This window comes from Hemitrygon akajei, chromosome 10 (genome assembly GCF_048418815.1).
Source record: "Hemitrygon akajei chromosome 10, sHemAka1.3, whole genome shotgun sequence".
Taxonomy (NCBI): Eukaryota; Metazoa; Chordata; class Chondrichthyes; order Myliobatiformes; family Dasyatidae; genus Hemitrygon; species Hemitrygon akajei.
In genome coordinates, this window is record NC_133133.1 from 49,757,099 (window position 1) to 49,771,326 (window position 14,228).

Sequence of the window (14,228 nt, forward strand, 5' to 3'; positions counted from 1 at the left end):
TAAGATCACTTACAGACACTAACTACAATAATTCTGTTCAGACTGATTACATTCGTGGGAATATTCACTTTGAAAAATGGATCAAACTGATGCTATATAATACAGATGCTATTAATGGCTACAAAAGTGCAATATTTATACATCGGGTCAAGATAGTTTTATTCATAGATAATAAGAAACCTAAGCAGCTCCTGTGGGATAATTTTTCAAAAGGATTTTTAAAAGAAGTCCAAATGACTTCACAGATTACATCCAATGAAAGAATAACAGTAGACCAGTCATTTGAGCCCAATTGTGTTGTCTCCATGTAAGACCAGGCTTACAATGAAAATGAAGTTATAATTTTATTAGCACAAAGTTACAGCTGAACTCCAGCTAATGTTCAGGATATTGATGACTGCTTAAGTGCAAATCCTGAGTGTTTTTACAAACTGGTTCATAAGTTTTATAGATTTCTTACTTCATTTGAATAAACCACCGATAGTTGCTAGCTTTCAGGTTTTTGAACTAGCAAAAATATATCTATAGCTGAGATAATTATGAAAATAGCATTAAAGGCTAATTATATAATAAATCCAAATTGAGCATTCCCATTTGGAATGGGAAACACAACTATTAAGCAAAAGCTTGGGTCAATAAACCAGCTCTGCACATCTGGACCTCAATTTGATGTATTCTGTTAAGAGAATCATAAATTGTATTAGTTTAACTTCTGCTCCACTTAAGCATATATTCTAATGCATTTTTTTCTCTGTTTTGAACCATATTGTCAAAAGATGACCTATACCCTTTGTAAGTTACAAATAGTGTCTAATATTGTTTCCCATCTCCAAATAGATTCAAACCCAGCCATTCTTCACTGCAGACTACTGTTCAGATTTTTTAAAAAATATAAATATATCTTGGTATCCAAGTGCACTCCAAATTTACTTACGCATAGTCCTCATCAACTTTTCAAGCAATACAATTAAATAATACCATAAAATGGTAGTTACCAAGAAGCAATTCATGTTTAATTCTGCAAGGCATCATCCACTAATCATCTACACAGGCAAAGGTAGGTTGCTTAGGCACTTTTATTCTGCTCTTCACTTAGAAAATCACCATTGCATCTCCTAAGATTTTTTTCCCCAAGAGGAAAATATAGAATATCAATTCAATGTCTTCCACAGAAAGCAATACTTCCAATATTACAGCAAATATGGAGGTGCAGTGGCAGGTCAGATTATCTATTCAAACTCTGATATGGGGCTTAAACTATGATAACTCACTCAGAAGCCAGATTGCTGTTTTCAACTCTGGCTGAAACAAATTAGGATTATTAATTGATAAATTGCAAAACATGACAATATGGGAGGCAGCAAACTAAAACTACTTATTGCACTGGAATGTGGTTGAAGCTCAGGATACTGACAGAAAGGTAGAGCCAAATTTACTGCAACTGCAAGCTTAATTGACTTGGATTTTTAAACAAAGTGTTTCCCCATATCAATTACGTTGAACATAAAATTATTGATTTTCAGCTGGGCAGTGAAACTTTGCAACTGTAGTCTCTGATTTACTTTGTTGTTTAGCCAATAATATTAAAGAGGACACCAAATGTTTATTCAAAGTAAAAGAGAGGTAAGAATAAATATTGGACCACTGGAAAATGATGCTAGAGAGGTAGTAATGGGGGACAAGGATATGGCAGACAAACTTAATACATATTTTGCATCAGTCTTCGCTGTGAAAGACACCAGCAATATGCCAGAAGCTCAAGAATGTCAAGGGGCAGAAGTGAGTGAAGTTGCTATTACTAGGAAGAAAGTGCTTGGGAAACTGAAAAGTCGAAAGGTAGATAAATCACCTAGACTGGATGGCCTACATCCCAGGGTTCTGAAAGAGGTGGCTAAGAGATTGTGGAGGTACTAGACATGATCTTTCAAGAATCAATTGATTCTGGCATGGTTCCAGAGGACTGGAAAATTACAATGTCACTCCACTCTTTAAGAAGGGGGAAGATGCAAAAGAAAGGAAATTATAGGCCACTTAATTTAACCTCAGTGGTTGGGAAGATGTTGGAGGTGAGAAAGGCAAATGTAATATTAGTATTCATTTCAAAATGACTAGAATAGATAAGCAAGGGTGCAATACTGATGCTTTATAAGGCACTAGTGAATACTCACGGAGTATTATGACAGTTTTGGGCCCTTTATCTAAGAAAGGATGTGCTGACACTGGAGAATGTTCAAACGAGGTTCACAAAAATGATTCCAGGATTGAAAGGCTTATCACATGAAGAGTGTTTGATGGCTCTGGGATAATCTCACTGAAATCATTCGAATGTTGAAAGGCCTCAATAGAGTGATGTGGAGAAGACACAACCTCAGAATAGAGACACATCCATTTAGAATGGAGCTGAAGAGGAATTTCTTTAACCAGGGATTGGTGAATCTGTGGAATTCATTGTCACAGGTAGCTGTGGAGGCCAAGTCACTGGGTAAATTTAAGGCAGAGTTTGATAGAGTCTTGATTAGTCTGAGCATGAAGGGTTACGGGGAGAAGGCAGGAGATTGGGGCTGAGGGGGAAATGGATCAGCCATGATGAAATGGCACAGCAGACTCAAAAGGTCAAATAGCCTAATTCTGTTCCGTTGTCTTATGGTAATCTGTGTCAAAATGGACTTCACTCAGCAACCTATGGTTTTTGGAGAATCAACACCACAAAATGCTGGAAGAACTCAGCAAATCAGGCAGCACTGATGGAAGGGAATAACCAGTCAATGTTCTGGGCTGAGACCGTTCATCAGCAGTCAAGATGAAGCATTGTCCCAAAACAACATGGCAAAGGGAATCAAAGAATTCTTCACAAAATTACAACCATTTACATCTGCCAAGTTATTATGATCACCTAATATAAGTAATTGAATTTAATTAGAAATACATAGCTTATTTATGTAAAAAAAAGTTAAATAGTTTGAGTTGTGATGGCTGGATGAACATATACGGTACCTTGAAAATGTATTCTGCCCCCACAACTATTTTCACATTTTACTGTCGGTGTTCTAAATTTAAAATATATTGAAGTAGGATTTTTTTTAGTTAATCTGCAAAATATTGTGCATCATGTCAAATCAAAAGAAAAATTCAAAAACCTGTGAACAATTTATGAAAAATTAAAAACCAAAATTGTGGGGCTGAAAAAGTATTCACCCCGTTTGTAATTACTATGCTAGCCTTCCTTAAGCGCAATATGTTGTATACCTTACCAACTCACCCTATTAGTTGATGTAAAAAATTGGAGGATCACCTGTTTTCAATGAATACATTAGAGTAAATACCCCCTCTAAGTCCCAACAGTATGGCAGATTTTCAATAGACCAAACCAAAAGGACAAAAAGGAGCATTCAAGACAAGTCAGGGAAATGATAGTAAAGAAGCACAAATCTGGGGAAGGGTGCAAGACCATCTCAAGGGCACTGAAGATACCTTTGTGCAGTCCATTGTGAAAAAGTGGAAAGAATATGAAACTACAGCCACTCTACCTACGTCAAGCTGCCCCCCCAAATAGTTGCCAGAGAAGACGAGCACTTGTAAGAGAGGCTACTTTGATTCCAAGTCACCCTGAATGAGTTGCAAAGTCATTCAGTGGCTGCAATTGGAGATGAAGCTCAAGGCTCCACGATCTTGAAGGACTTACACAAAATGATTATTTATGGAAGAGTGGCAAGGAGGAAGACCCGGTTAAAAAGAAAAGCATACACTTGCCCATAAAGTCTTTGCAAAGCATTACTTTTAAGATAGTGTAAAGATATGGAAGAAGGTCTTGTGGTTGGATGGGACTGAAGTTGAAATTTTCAGCCTCAACATTAAGTGATACATTTGACATAAATCTAATACTATACATCATCCAGGTAACACCATCCCTACTGTAAAGTATGATGGTGGTGGCATCATGCTACGGGGATGCTTTTCAGCAGCAGGGTCTGGAAATCTGATTAGGATCGATGGGAACATAAACGTTGCTACATACAGAGAGATCCAGGATAAAAACCTGCTGACCTCTGCCAGAAAGCTTAATTGGGTAAGAAGTTATATGATCCTAAGATGGCGGTGCGACGCAGCTTGCAGCGGCCACTCTGGAGCTGATTATCTGTTATTTGTGAAGTGGGGTGCCGTGCGCAATCATAATCGATTGAAAACGGACGTGGGAGCATGGAGGAACATCGGGAAATCTCCAGGAAGACCTTCTTCGTTGCTGCTGCTGCTGTGAGGTCCGGGACTCTGCTGGGAAGAACAGGCCCCCAGTCCTCGGTGTTGTGTTGCCGATGGCCGTTGGCAGGGCCGTCTTAATACGCTCGGCAGAGGATGGTGCTCGGAGAAGCTGTGCCGAAGGGGATGGTCGTCGGCTCGGAGGTTCGATGGACTCGGAGTCCGCTGCGGTCAGGTCGCTTTCGGTGTGTGCTGCATCTGCGAGGCTGGGTTCGACGGAGCTTTCGTTGTGTGCTGCGTCTGCGAGGCTGAGTCGGGCGGCGCCTTGGAAGTCCATAGCGGGGGTATTCCCTTCTGCCGCTGGCGTGGGATGGTGAGTCTGTCGGGACCCTGGGGACTTGTGGAAACTGTGTGGTGATTTCTTTTGAACTTATAGTCCTTTAACATCTTTGGACTATTTTTACTGTGCCCATGGTCTGTTTTTTTTTTATCAATTATGCTATTGTTTGCACTGTTGTAACTATATGTTTTAACTATGTGGTTTTGTGCAGGTCTTGTAGCTTTAGTTTTTGGTCTTGTTTTGTCTGGTGGTTTTGGAGCTCCTTTCCGGGGAACGCGCTAAGACGCGATATTAATACGCAGCAACCTCTCCGGACGCTGGATTGGGGATTACCAAACGTTATGTGGATTTTCTGGTGTAGTCTGTTTTGTCATATGCTTTTGTGATATCATTCTGGAGTAACTTTGTCTCATTTTTTAACTGCATTGCACTTGTGGTTTCTAAATTACAATAAACTGAATCTGAATCCGAAGTTCATCTTTAAACAGGACAACGACCCAAAGCATGGAGTGGCTTCAAATGAAGAAAACTGATGTCCTTGAGTGGTCTAGTCAGAGTCCTGACCTTAACCTGATGAACATTTCTGGCAAGACCTCAAGATTGCTGTCTGCTACTGCTCCCCAACTGACCTTGGCATAGCTTGAGGAATTTTGCAAGGAGGAAAGGGCAAATCTTGCTCTATCACATTGTGCAAAGCTAACTGAGACTTAAACAAAAATACTGGCTGTAATAGCTGCAAGAACGAGTTCAACTAAGTACTGAGCAAAGGGGATGAATACTTCAGGAATGCTGACATTTCAGTTTTTGTATTTTTAGTTTTTCATGCTTTAAAATGTTCCCAGTTCTTTGGGCTCCACTATGAAAAAAGAGAGAATGTGATTTAGAAACACAGATTCTTAGTTAACATGACCAAAATCCTTGGTTGTAATACTGATTTATGTGAACAAAGGGTTGGGGGTTGAATACAAGGCATTGTAAAATGTCTGTATCCTCAGTTTGTACTGTCAGATAGAATGATACCTGCTCAAAACTTTGGAGAGGATGCAGAAGAGTTTCACCAGGATATTGCCTGAATCAGAGAGCAGTGAGGATGACAAAGTTGGTGTATTAGAGGCCAAAGGGTGATCTGATGAAAGTATATTAGAAAGATCACTGATCCCAAAGGAAACTGCAGTGTCACAGGAGCATTACAAGTGCACAGATATACAAATATTAGAAAGAAAGAATAAAAAATAAATTACCCAAACAGTCTAACAGAAGGAGGTCATCACTTCTCTGGCTTTAAGTTGACTCATTATAGAGCCTAATGGCTGAGGGTAAGAACAACCTCATATAGCGCTCTTTGGAGTAGTCCATTTGTCTTGGTCTGTTACTACAAGTGTTCTGTTCAGCCAAGGTGGCATGCAGAGGGTGAGGAACATTGTCCAGAATTGCCAGGATTTTCCATAGAGTCTTCTGTTTTACCACAGCCTCCTGTATGACTCCTATAACAGAGCCAGCCTTTCTAATCAGTTTATTGAGCTTGCTGGCATCACCCATGTTGATGCCATTGTTCTAGCACACCAGGGCATAGGAGATCGCACTGGCAATAACAGACTAGTAGAATACGTGAAGCAGAGGCCTACCTGTGCCAAAGGACCTCAGTCTCCTCAAGAAGTAGAAGCAACTCTGGCCCTTCTTGTACACAGACTGTGTTGGTGCTCCACTTGTCTGTCATCCAGGTGCGCCCCCAGGTGCTTGTAGGTCCTCACCACATCCACATTCTCACCATCAATGGTAACAAGGAGCAGTGCAGGTTTAGTCTTCGTGAAATCCATTATCTCTTTTGTCTTACTGATGTTGAGATGCAGATGATTCAGCTTGCACCATTTGACAAAGTCCTCCACCAGGGGCCTGTATTCATCCTCCTATCCTCTCTTTATACACCCAACTACAGCTGAGTCATCAAAGAGTTTATGTGGATGACATGACTCAGAGTTGTATCTAAAATCCAAGGTATACAGGGTAAACAGGAAGTGAGTCAATACAGTCCACAGTGGGGCTCTGGTGCTGTTTATAGCCATGTCTGACACACAGCTCTGAAGCCGCACAAACTGTGGTCTGCCAGTCAGGTAGTCCTTTATCCAGGATATAATGGAATTGCCAACCTGCACTGAATGGAGTTTTTCCCTAGCAATGAGGACAGTATGGTATTGAAGGCACTTGAGAATCAAAACCATGATCCTCACACTGCTGCCCTGTTATCCAATGGGTGTAGGCTCTGTTCAGCAGGTAGATGACAGCACTGTTGACTCCACTGTGCTCCTGGTAGGCAAACTGCAGGGGATTGAGGGCTGATCTGACCAGGGGTCGGAGGTGAGCCAGGACCACCCTTTCTAGGGTCTTCATGATGTGTGAGGTCAGGGCCATGGACAGTAGTCATTCAAGACTTTTGGTTGGCTCTTTTGGGTACTGGAACCACACAGGATGTTTTCCACAGAGTCAGGGCCCATTAAATCATTTGCATCTAATCAAATCACTGAGGATTGTGCTGGGCAGTCCACAAATGTCACTACACTTCTGGCACCAAGATAGCATGCCCACGACTCACTAACTCTAGCTGTACATATTTTCAAATGTGGGAAGTAACTGGAGCACCCAAAGGAAACCTTTGCAATGAGAGGAAGATACAAACTCCTTACAGACAGCGTAAGGAATAGAACGCTGACTTCACAGCTGCCACTGTAAAGTGTGGTGCGAACTGCTTTGTTATCATGCCGCCATACTGCGCAGGGAAGTTTCAGCAAAATTATAAGGCAAGTTGTTAATTTTTTTTTAAGCACCAAGTGGTAGATGCTTTGAACATGCTGCCAGTGGTTTTGGTGGAAGCAGATAATATCCCAATGCTTACACTACATTTAGATAGGTACATAAACCGGGAGATAATGGAAGGATATAGACCGCATGTAGATTGATGTAATTCATTTAAATTGGCATTACAGTCAACAGAGACATAGTGGCCAAAGGGCCTGTTCCTTTTCTGCATTGTTCTATACTTTTTCTAAGTCAAATTTTAGTTAACATATTTTGTGGAATGCTGCACAACAGAAATAAAACTGATTGAACTATATTTTACAAGAATATTTTTTCATTTTATTAACTACTCTGGTGTTTCTTATACTAGCAAAATAAGGCTCAAAAATGCTACTGCAAAAGATACTGAAAGTCAAGGTGATGAAGATCTTAAAGTATAAATACCAGCACTTGCAAAACAAACAGTTCAGGTCACAAAGTATGCATGCTTCATAAATAAAGAATAAAGATGACTGTACAACTAGAACTTCTGTACATTCACACATTTAACTTACAAAAAACAAGCTTTTAATGTAAAGCTAAAGACCAGGAAGATGAAAATGTTCTGTTCCATTATTTGGCCCCAACTAAACATCTAATTGTATTCACGTGGACAGTATCAGATTTCCTTTTTTACATTGCAAAGACTTTTTGAACTGCAGGAACTTTTAGAAAGAATCTCAATCCTTAAGTGTATATATACACTATGAGAATATAGATTACCGCTGATCTGTATATGATTATCAAAATTATCTTCCAGATTGTCATAAAATCATAGATATGTATGGTGCAAGAGAAAGCCCCACAACATCTCCATGCTATTGCAAAATTGTGCTTCCTAATCCTGTTTTGCTCATCTGGAATATTTTACTAATGTGATAAGGAATTCTGGGGGTGAGTTCCAGACTACACCATGCCCTGAGTGAAATGTAGTGTCCTTCAATTTCTCTCATATGATAAAAATAAAAGTAGAGCATTTGCCCTCAGTTCACCACTCAACGAGATCATAGCTCAATGGTATTTTTCTGAACTATCCTTATATCTATTGATTCCTTTAATATCTGGAAATTTACTGATCCTTGTTTTGAAAGAACTGAGGGATTGAGCTTCCATATACTGCTAGGGTAGAGAATTCTAAACTGCAACCAACATCTGCATGGACGAATTTCTATTCTGAAATACATAAACAACTCCAGTACTTATTCTTGGATAACTTTTCCAGGCAATGTCCTCACAAATTACTCCATCTTGAGTGCTATTACATCTTTTTTGTGAAGTATTAACCAGAACTGTATTCTTTAACTAGTGTTTACTATTTCTAACATGATCTGCCTTCTCTTATGTCTTGTGTTTTAGCTTACAAAGGAATTCTTTTCAACTCAATCACCTACCCAAATGTATTCCCATTTTAGACTGAATCCCATTTGCTATTTTCTTGTCCAGTCTTTTGATGCATTCTACTATTTTCTTCCTTATTATCTAATTATCATCCACTAGTTTTTTTTAATTTCAGCTTTTCTACAACTGCTACATTTCATTTCAGGGTTCTTAAATCTAAGCCTGGTGTTTACTTCAAAAAAGATTTGAGTCATTGCTAATTAGCAATATGGAATTATTAAGCCAAGTAAGTGGTTATATTTTTAAAGCACTAACATTTCTCTTCTAGGAGGCTTTGAGAGGAAGTGTGGCGGCGGCCATTTTCAAATTGCTTCTCAGATCGGAGTTCTGAGAGGCGGGACTGCGCAGGCGCATGAAGGAGGGAAGATATAAAAAGGAGAGAAAGAGTGAGGTAGTTCTCTTTTGGAAGAAGACAGCGAGGTTTTGAGAGGAAGTGCGGCGGCGGCGGCCATTTTCAAATTGCTTCTCAGATCTGAGTTCTGAGAGGCGGGACTACGCAGGCACGTGAAGGAGGCCTGGGAAGGAGGGAAGATATAAAAAGAACGCAGCCTTAAGCAGTGGGCAGCTTCGTTTGTGGGCAGCAGAGTGAGCTGGGAGCAGAGTGTAGGGCTTGGGCTCAGAGGGCTTAGGCGGAAGAGGGCACAGTAGGCTTATCTTTTAGTTCTCCTTGTTATTTTCAGTTATTCGGGAAGTATGAGTGTGAGGGCAGCTTGTTGTTCTCGGTGTCGGATGTGGGAGATCCTGGTGTCTCCGAGCCTCCCGGACGTCCACATCTGCGCCAGGTGCGCCGAACTGCAGTTCCTGAGGGACCGAGTTAGGGAACTGGAGCTGCAGCTCGATGACCTTCACCTGGTCAGGGAGAGTGAGGAGGTGATAGAGAGGAGTTACAGGCAGGTGGTCACTCCGGGGCCACGGGAGGCAGATAGGTGGGTCACGGTCAGGAAGGGGAAGAGGCAGGTACTAGAGAGTACCCCAGTGGCTGTACCCCTTGACAATAAGTACTCATGTTTGAGTACTGTTGGGGGGGACAGCCTACCTGGAGGAAGTGACAGTGGCCGGGCCTCCGGCACAGAGGACGGCCCTGTAGCTCAGAAGGGTAGGGATAGAAGAAAGAGGACCATAGTAATAGGGGACTCGATAGTCAGGGGTTCAGACAGGCGGTTCTGTGGAGGTGATCGGGAGTCCCGGATGGTAGTTTGCCTCCCTGGTGCCAGGGTTCGGGATGTTTCTGATCGCGTCCAAGATATCCTAAAGTGGGAGGGTGAGGAGCCAGAGGTCGTGGTACATGACATAGGTAGGAAAGGGGAAGAGGTCCTGAAACGAGAGTATAGGGAGTTAGGAAGGCAGTTAAGAAGAAGGACCACAAAGGTAGTAATCTCGGGATTATTGCCTGTGCCACGCGACAGTGAGAGTAGGAATGGAATTAGGTGGAGGATGAATGCGTGGCTGAGGGATTGGAGCAGGGGGCAGGGATTCAAGTTTCTGGATCATTGGGACCTCTTCTGGGGCAGGCGTGACCTGTTCAAGAAGGACGGGTTACACTTGAATTCTGGGGGGACCAATATCCTAGCGGGGAGGTTTGCTAGGGCTACAGGGCAGACTTTAAACTAGTAAGTTGGGGGGGGCGGGAATCAATTTGAGGAAACTATGGGAGAGGTTAGTTCACCAGTAGAGCAAGTAAGTAGACAGTGTGTGAGGGAGGAAAGGCAGGTGATGGAGAAGGGATGCGCTCAGCCTGAAGATGTAAGGGAGAAGAAAGAAAAGGATAATAAATTTGAATGCATTGTTAGGGATGAAAAGAGAGGAGGAGGTGGAGAGTATCTTAAATGTATCTATTTTAATGCTAGGAGCATTGTAAGAAAGGTGGATGAGCTTAAAGCGTGGATTGATACCTGGAATTATGATGTTGTAGCTATTAGTGAAACATGGTTGCAGGAAGGGTGTGATTGGCAACTAAATATTCCTGGATTTAGTTGCTTCAGGTGTGATAGAGTAGGAGGGGCCAGAGGAGGAGGTGTTGCATTGCTTGTCCGAGAAAATCTTATGGCGGTGCTTTGGAAGGATAGATTACAGAGCTCCTCTAGGGAGGCTATTTGGGTGGAATTGAGGAATGGGAAAGGCGTAGTAACACTGATAGGAGTGTATTATAGGCCACCTAATGGGGAGCGTGAGTTGGAAGAGCAAATGTGTAAGGAGATAGCAGATATTTGTAGTAAACACAAGGTGGTGATTGTGGGAGATTTTAATTTTCCACACATAGATTGGGAAGCTCATTCTGTAAAAGGGCTGGATGGTTTAGAGTTTGTGAAATGTGTGCAGGATAGTTTTTTGCAACAATACATAGAAGTACCGACTAGAGATGGGGCAGTGTTGGATCTCCTGTTAGGGAATGCGATAGGTCAGCTGACAGATGTATGTGTTGGGGAGCACTTTGGGTCCAGTGATCACAATAGCATTAGCTTCAATATAATTATGGAGAAGGACAGGACTGGACCTAGAGTTGAGATTTTTGATTGGAGAAAGGCTAACTTTGAGGAGATGCGAAGGGATTTAGAGAGAATGGATTGGGTCAAGTTGTTTTATGGGAAGGATGTAATAGAGAAATGGAGGTCATTTAAGGGTGAAATTATGAGGGTACAGAATCTTTATGTTCCTGTTAGGCTGAATGGAAAGGTTAAAGGTTTGAAAGCGCCATAGTTTTCAAGGGATATTAGAAACTTGGTTCAGAAAAAGAGGGATGTCTACAATAGATATAGGCAGCATGGAGTAAAGGAATTGCTCGAGGAATATAAAGAATGTAAAAGGAATCTTAAGGAAGAGATTAGAAAAGCTAAAAGAAGATACGAGTTTGGTTTGGCAAATAAGGTGGAAGTAAATCCGAAAGGTTTCTACAGTTATATTAAAAGCAAGAGGATAGTGAGGGATAAAATTGGTCCCTTAGAGAATCAGGGTGGTCAGCTATGTGTGGAGCCGAGGGAGATGGGAGAGATTTTGAACGATTTCTTCTCTTCGGTATTCACTAAGGAGAAGGATATTGAATTGTGTAAGGTGTGGGAAACAAGTAAGGAAGTTATGGAACCTATGACAATTAAAGAGGTGGAAGTACTGGCGCTTTTAAGAAATTTAAAAGTGGATAAATCTCCGGGTCCTGACAGGATATTCCCCAGGACCTTGAGGGAAGTTTGTGTAGAGATAGCAGGAGCTCTGACGGAGATCTTTCAGATGTCATTAGAAACGGGGATTGTGCCGGGGGATTGGCGTATTGCTCATGTGGTTCCACTGTTTAAAAAGGATTCTAGAAGTAAGCCTAGCAATTATAGACCTGTCAGTTTGACATCAGTGGTGGGTAAATTAATGGAAAGTATTCTTAGAGATAGTATTTATAATTATCTGGATAGACAGGATCTGATTAGGAGTAGCCAGCATGGATTTCTGCGTGGAAGGTCATATTTGACAAACCTTATTGAATTTTTTGAAGAAGTTACGAGGAATGTTGACGAGGGTAAGGCAGTGGATGTAGTCTATATGGACTTCAGCAAGGCCTTTGACAAAGTTCCACATGGAAGGTTAGTTAAGAAGGTTCAGTCGTTAGGTATTAATGCTGGAGTAATAAAATGGATTCAACAGTGGCTAGATGGGAGATGCCAGAGAGTAGTGGTGGGTAATTGTTTATCGGGATGGAGGCCGGTGGCTAGCGGGGTGCCTCAGGGATCTGTTTTGGGCCCAATGTTGTTTGTAATATACATAAATGATCTGGATGATGGGGTGGTAAATTGGATTAGTAAGTATGCCGATGATACTAAGGTAGGAGGTGTTGTGGATAATGAGGTGGGTTTTCAAAGCTTGCAGGGAGATTTATGCCGGTTAGAAGAATGGGCTGAACGTTGGCAGATGGAGTTTAATGCTGAGAAGTGTGAGGTTCTACATTTTGGCAGGAATAATCCAAATAGAACATACAGGGTAAATGGTAGGGCATTGAGGAATGCAGTGGAACAGAGAGATCTAGGAATAACAGTGCATAGTTCCCTGAAGGTGGAGTCTCATGTAGCTAGGGTGGTGAAGAAGGCTTTTGGAACGCTGGCCTTTATAAATCAGAGCATTGAGTACAGAAGTTGGGATGTAATGTTAAAATTGTACAAGGCATTGGTAAGGCCAAATTTGGAATATTGTGTACAGTTCTGGTCACCGAATTATAGGAAAGATATCAATAAATTAGACAGAGTGCAGAGACAATTTACTAGGATGTTACCTGGGTTTCAGTACTTAAGTTACAGAGAAAGGTTGAACAAGTTAGGTCTCTATTCATTGGAGCGTAGAAGGTTGAGGGGGGATTTGATCGAGGTATTTAAAATTTTGAGAGGGATAGATAGAGTTGACATGAATAGGCTGTTTCCATTGAGAGTAGGGGAGATTCAAACGAGAGGACATGATTTGAGAGTTAGGGGGCAAAAGTTTAAGGGAAACACGAGGGGGTATTTCTTTACTCAGAGAGTGATAGCTGTGTGGAATGAGCTTCCTGTAGAAGTAGTAGAGGCCAGTTCAGTTGTGTCATTTAAGGTAAAATTGGATAGGTATATGGACAGGAAAGGAGTGGAGGGTTATGGGCTGAGTGCGAGTAGGTGGGACTAGGTGAGATTAAGAGTTCGGCACAGACTAGGAGGGCCGAGATGGCCTGTTTCTGTGCTGTGAATTGTTATATGGTTATATGGTTAGGAGATACAAAGTCCAAAAAATTGTTGATTTTAAAAAATTGCTTATTTTATAACCATTTGGAATATGTAACTAAACAAATAGCAATTGACTGACATGAATAAAATAAGCACTAAACCTTACCTATAGATTTGGTGGATTAATGCTAGAAATCTTTGCAAGGCTTCCTCAGAAAGGCAGATTTATCAGCCATCAGCCCAAACTGAGAAAGTCATCTGGTGCAAGAAAATCCAGCTGCTTGAAAGGAGTTTTTTGTACCTTGCTACCATGCAACTGTGATAAGCAGATAGAAGGGATCAGAATGCTTTAGCTCCTGAAAAAAAAAACAGGGTAGTGGAGGTGGGTGGTGAAAGAGGATGATAGAGAGAGAGAGGTGGAAGACAAGAAAAAAGAAAAAGGAAATAAATTGCAGTTTTCAATCTGCTCCTATGGAATCACAAACTCAAGCTTAATGAAATTAGAAATTTTTTTTTAGGCAGGAGTGCTGTAGGAAAATAGTGCTTTTTCCTACATTTTTAAATAGTCAGAGTAATTGGAAAAACATTTGATTAAACAATGTAAATTGAGATCATTTGCCAGGAGAGGGATGAGGAGTTGTGTATTTGATGGTTTAAGTTTCTTTTAGAATTTTAATAGTAAATGAGATGAAACATGTTGGCAATAAATTCAGATGTAGGATAGATGGGAAGGACAATGTCCATCCCGAATTTTTGGCTTTAAGGGATAGTGGAAAAGTGAGATGGGCATCTCCATT

At 41.2% G+C, this 14,228-nt stretch overlaps 1 protein-coding gene across 2 annotated transcripts in view; it reads right to left on the bottom strand.

Moving 5' to 3' along the window:
• Positions 1 to 14,228, bottom strand: part of ocrl (OCRL inositol polyphosphate-5-phosphatase) — a 102,572-nt gene that overhangs the window by 69,646 nt on the left and 18,698 nt on the right. The window lies entirely within an intron of this gene.